The sequence below is a fragment of the Siphateles boraxobius genome, unplaced genomic scaffold (genome assembly GCF_051911475.1).
Source record: "Siphateles boraxobius isolate OS27281-9 unplaced genomic scaffold, OSU_SipBor_1 25, whole genome shotgun sequence".
NCBI classification, from domain to species: Eukaryota; Metazoa; Chordata; class Actinopteri; order Cypriniformes; family Leuciscidae; genus Siphateles; species Siphateles boraxobius.
The window spans coordinates 4,652,657-4,658,656 of NW_027508866.1; positions in this window are offsets into that span (position 1 = coordinate 4,652,657).

The window sequence follows — 6,000 nt, forward strand, 5'->3', positions numbered from 1 at the left end:
ATATACAGCATATTATTTACCGTTTGGGTTTTGATAAATCTTCTTGCTGTAGCAGATAACTTAAGCAATCTAAAATAGTTGTAGCTAAATAACAGGTCTGGATCTCCATCTTTTTACCACATTACAACAACAAAAGCACTTGAACGCAACACACTGGTAAATACCAGTTCACCAGTGGATAATATCATATTTTCCATAGCACGTGAACGCACCAGTAGTTGCTGATGTGTTAACTCACTTTTTATTCAACACAAATGTTCCTCAATTTATCAACCATACTAATGGACAAATAAAATAGATAACTTATATTTAGCTACTTTATTTTATTTTTTTTACAGATTTTGCTGTAAACTTTTTTTTACAGCAAAATCACAAATGTACTATATTATCTAGCATCTTTACAACTTCAACAATTCACTCTACAGTAGTTCAACAAATACGATTTTAACACAAGGAACAAAGTTTTTGGTTTCTAATACTCACATTTGAAAACACCCAGGTCACTCGCAATGTTTGATTATGACGTATCCTCTCCCCTGGCCTCCTAGGAAGGCTGGGATAGAAAAGTATCCACCGATGAGTGTTTCTGAATCTGGGCGGCAGCAGTAGGTCAGCCGGGAATATCTCTCGCCTACAGCTTTATGAATACTGAGGATGCGGACTTACTACTCTTTTCACGTACCGTTTATATATTAAGCAAGTGGGCATATTCAGATGCAACATTAGTATACGCATGTCCGAATCTCGCGAGAAATACCACGCAGGTATTTCTCGCCTACTATTTTATGAATACTAAGGATTTCAGATAATATTTGTTTGCCTACTGCTTTTTGCCTACTACATAGTAGGGAAGTATGCGATTTCGAAAGCATTCCATGATATGTTCTTCTTGTTGTTTTCCTTGTTTTTCTTTTGGTTTTGTTTATAGATCAGTTTTTGTTTCATAAATATTCAATCTGTGACAGAATAGCAGACCTCTCAACATGTACTCAGCTGGGTTTTCACATTCATCTCCAGAAGACACACTGCTCACTGCTTACCATCACCCAAGCCGGCCGCTCCCTGGAAGACTACATTGAGGATTTCCTGGAGTTCTTCCACTGGTATCCTGGAATAACGGCACGCTCAATGTATGCTTTAGGAGTTTGCTGGATGACTATACGTTCTGCCTGATGCCAGGAGGAAAAACATCTTGCACCCTGGCACAGTATTGACAATGCGCTGTGGCTCAGCCTTTACAATCGTTGAGTTGGAGAACAACATTGCCATCCACTTACAGCCCTCCCAGTCCACTCCCGTACTTCTGGTTCCATCCTGCATCTTCCAAGGCCTCGGTTCTCGGTTATTCTTGTTGCATTATAGTTCAGGCCCTGCTCATACACAGTACAGGAAGTAGCAGCATATCCCCCTTGAAATGGGCAGATGCTGAGTGTTTTTAATCACAATATGCAGCGAAAAATGGCTCAATTCTGTGCTCGCGCTGACTGACAAACAACCGAAGCTCGAGCACAGATGCCGCCTCTCGGATCAAATATACACACAATTATGTCAAAATGCACATCGTGTGGAATATTCACATAAACACAGTCTGTTATGTCCTATGCAAACATAAACATTTGGGAATAAATCAGATGTGTAACAATATATTGGATCCATGCATTCGTTCTTAAAGGGACAGCCTGCAAATAAACTGTTGCTGTCTCAGTTGGTAATTTAATAATTACCCCCCCCCCCCCCCACCAACACCAGCCCCCACCAACACCCCCCACCCCCCCCACCCCCGAAAATCATTCACAGCTTTTGCCTTTATCTTTTTTTTATCTTTATTAATCTTGATTAAAAATCGAGAGTCAATTTTTAACCGAATTTTGAGGTACCTAATGACTGCCACCGCTAATGCTTAGAAGCACATTGGTTTAAATAAGCAAATTTTAAGTGCCAAGAAGACTTTAATTTTAAACAGCTCAGAAAACGAGACATGACTGCTAAGGGGCAGAATTCAGGATTGGTAATAGAAATGTATAGATGGTTGTGCTTTTATTATTGCTAACATATTTTGAATGTTTCAATTGAATGGGGAAAATAACGAGGATACATTGATAAGCCTTGGAGAGTGAGATCATGTAGGGGAATCGAAAACCTTAGACTAAAATAACTAGCTTCCGGCAGACGGCCGTATGCATCGATTTACGCCAAAAGAGTAATCCCATGAACTTGACGCACAATATAATGAGAGGTGTCAATTGCCATCATTATGTTGTGCGTCAAGTTCAAGGGTTACTTGGCAGAGAGCGCTACAGCATAGGTCTCTCCAGTGGTGGAAAGCTTTTCTAATATTAAGGTGGATCCTAAAGCTCTTGCCTGATCAAAATCCTTTTTTTCCAGTGATATTCCTCTGAGATTTTCTCTTTTGTAATGTCTCTAAGCTCTCTTTCAACAGTCTTTCTTCAAATCTCCCGCTTGCTCGTTCGCTCTCCTCCACCATCATACTCCCCTATACTGATTGGGTACACTTGTGTTGTGGTCCTCGGCCCAACCAACTTTTCAACAGCATTTTTGAAAAATCGCTTACTACTTTATACCCTGAACTAACACATCTAAAAATAGTAAAACATGGTCAAGGATGAACAATTGAGACAACCCAGTATCAAGTACCAGGTAAGGAAAATAGGACTTAAAGGTGCAATGTGTAATATTTCTGAGGATCTATTGACAGAAATGCAATATAAGATCCATAACTATGTTTTCAGTGGTGTATAAAGACCTTGCATAATGAACCGTTATGTTTTTATTACCTTAGAATGAGACATTTATTTCTCCATAACCGCGGGAATCCCCTTCTATGGAGGTCGACATATTGTGTCGTCAAGTTTGTACCGTAGCCGACAGCGAACAAACAGCGCTAACAGAGCGCGTTTCATCACTACCTTGAAGTTTTCAGTGGTGAATAAGTTTTCAGTGGTGTATAAAGAACCATTATATTTGTATTACCTTAGAATGAGCAGTATCTATCTACATACACCACGGGTTCCCTTACACTGAAATGCGCCGACATGTTTCTACAGTGGCCCTAAACGGAGAAATGCATTTCGTTACTATGTTGCTCTTCGTGCAAGGAAGCAATCTTAGTTCAGCGAATAAAACACTGACACAATGATGAACAAGTAACAATAATATTCGCAAAAACATATAGTTTTACTGAATAATTAAGTAAACATAATTTCTTAATTTATCCTTGTAAAGAAACCTCATTGCTGAACTGGCTACTCTCTGCTGGCTCAGACGATGACATATTTTCCTGTCGGCCACCATAAATTTTGTTGGCTGCAATTCGTAACCTCACCACTAGATGCCACTAAAATCACACACTGCACCTTTAAGAAATGAACAGGTCCATGCACTCTTTGGCATCTGCCCTCTAGAACATTGTTTCTCAACTCCAGCTAATTTTGTATAGTGTGATCAATATAAATATATACATTGCCATCAAATAAACATGTCTGTTACGTACTGCTCAAAGACACAAAGATTGAGGATCCAAATTAAGTATTTATTTAACAGGGATTATCCAAAGATGTAATCCAGACAACAGGCAAGGGTCATACTCAAACAAACAATAACAGATAAGGGCTGAAGCAAAGAGAGAAATCCGAGGGAACAGGCAGAGAATCAAGAGAACCAAACATGCTCAGAATTGCTGTACAATCACTACACAAGACTTCACAGGGAATGACAGAAAGAACCAGGCTATTATAGTGTGAGCTAAACAGGATAATGGGGCACGGGTGAATGGTCTGGGCAAAGGATTATGGGGAATGGAGTCTGTGGATGTGTGGTGATTGTCCGGGTTGGAGTGCCCTCTGATAGTAATCCCAGGCACTCTCACTGGTGATCGTTTCAATGTCCTTCTTGGCTTTACTTCATGTCACTTTTTCAGTCACTTAGGAAATAGCATAAAATGTAGGGAATTTTAGGATAAAATTTGATTGTAAATATCAAATACATTTTACACCTCCCTATCGTTCTTGTTTCTCACACACCTCCTGGCAGTGAATAACAGGAACATTAATCATGAGAGATGTCGGATAACAGCAGTGTTATGGCTTTTAGGAGTGGATTTGTGAGAGAAACACTATTAAGCTTAATTCCTGCCAGTTTTAATGGCAGATTAAAGAACCACTTAATACTGAAATGCATCTCAACACTTCTAACACTACTCAGGATCATAAAAAGGCCTAAATATCGCCCTGCCCAGCTGGCTGACTCATGTCATATCCTCCAGCGCAAATAATATAGACTGATACTGGTTTAACACTACATGAATGTGACTGGTCTCCACTTTGTAAGACATAAAAGCCTGATGGCTATGATTTCTGTCTTTGCAATATCTTTAAGAAAGATTTCAATTAAAAGGTGATGAAAAAACAACACCACTAACTTGAAAAAAGACACTGATAATGAGTAATTTAATTTAAATTTACACAGTACGGACCACAATGAACATACAATAAAGTCCAAATGAATGGGCTCTGCCCAGAAAGACCATTGGGGCTCCACCTTGGCTCCTATCCTTCTCCAAAACTCCCTCCCTCCATCCACAGATGGACTTGTGCATACGCCGAGAGAACGCGCCTTGCTTGTTTTTGTTCATTTGCTTAGGTTTCTTGTGTATAACATGCAGTGAATTTTATTTTATTTATTTTTTTGGATTGTCCTTTAATTTTTTGGTTTGCTATTATATATTCTCCACTTGTTGCTAAAGGCTGCAATTAGATCCTCACCTTATCTACTCTCTCCTCCTTACTACAACTTATTTATGCCTTTGGTGTACTCCTTGACATTTAACATTGAAGTATTCTATTTTATTTTCACTCAACCTAACTGTCTGTGTATTGAAAAAGTTTGGTATAATCCTGGAGTTTTTCAGTTCTTTACTGGCATCTATGATTCAATTAATACAAATTAAAGGTGACATATCATGACTTTTTCCGTTTTTAAATGCTATAATCGGGTCCCCAGTGCATCTACCAACCCAGAAAATGTGAAAAGTTACAACCCAGTAACTTTGTTTTAATACGCCTTTCTCTGCAAGCCCTGTAAAAAAAAAAGCCAATAGGATTATTTGATCTGCACGTTTACACTCACAGCGCCGCCAGTGCCGCTGCTAGCCATTTTGGTGCCCTAAGCATAATTCCTTCATCCATAACCCCCCCACCCCACCCCCAATAAGTACAATCAAGAACAGTCAATCTTCTTAAATGAAACAAAGATTTGAAAAGTCAAAACTTTACTTACTTTGTAAACACAGTAGGCTATGTAGAGCCTAAAACACACATTCAAGTAAAGTGCAAAATCTTCTTAGACCAAATGTTATCAAAATAAACCAAAGACATACATTTTGAGAGAGCCATAATGCTATTCTGTATGGATCAAGCATTTCCACCAGTTTTGGGAGGCTCTATAGAGGCACACGTCTGCATTTCCTCGCTGCAAAATCACTAATTAGGTCATCATATGACAGCTTCTGAGCCACTTCACCATTGATGCTGATGACAGCAAGATCAATTATGGGGCTCTTCAATTACCAGTATCAGCTCAACTCAACTCGACTCGCCTTGCCTCGGCTCGGCTCACTTTTCGCTCCGTTTTCCATTACAGATAGTACCTCCACAATAGTACCTGGTCGTCATAGCGACGCCACAGGAACTACGCGACACATACCCGCTAACCATACACACACAGGACAATGGAGGAAATCGAGTGTATGCTGTTTTTGATCCTCGGGATGTGGCTATTTCTCACAGCAAGAAGACAAACGTTGTTTCAGGAGAGGCTGAGGGCAGCAAAAAGAAACACTGCTGAAAAAAAATAGCTCCGTCTGGCGCGTGCAATGATGACGCGGTGAATAGTGACGATTCTCTCTGACCAATCAGCAGTCTGCAGTGTTTTCACGTCGCATTTTAGTATCGCCTCAGCCCGCTCAGAACCTCGCCAGAGGTG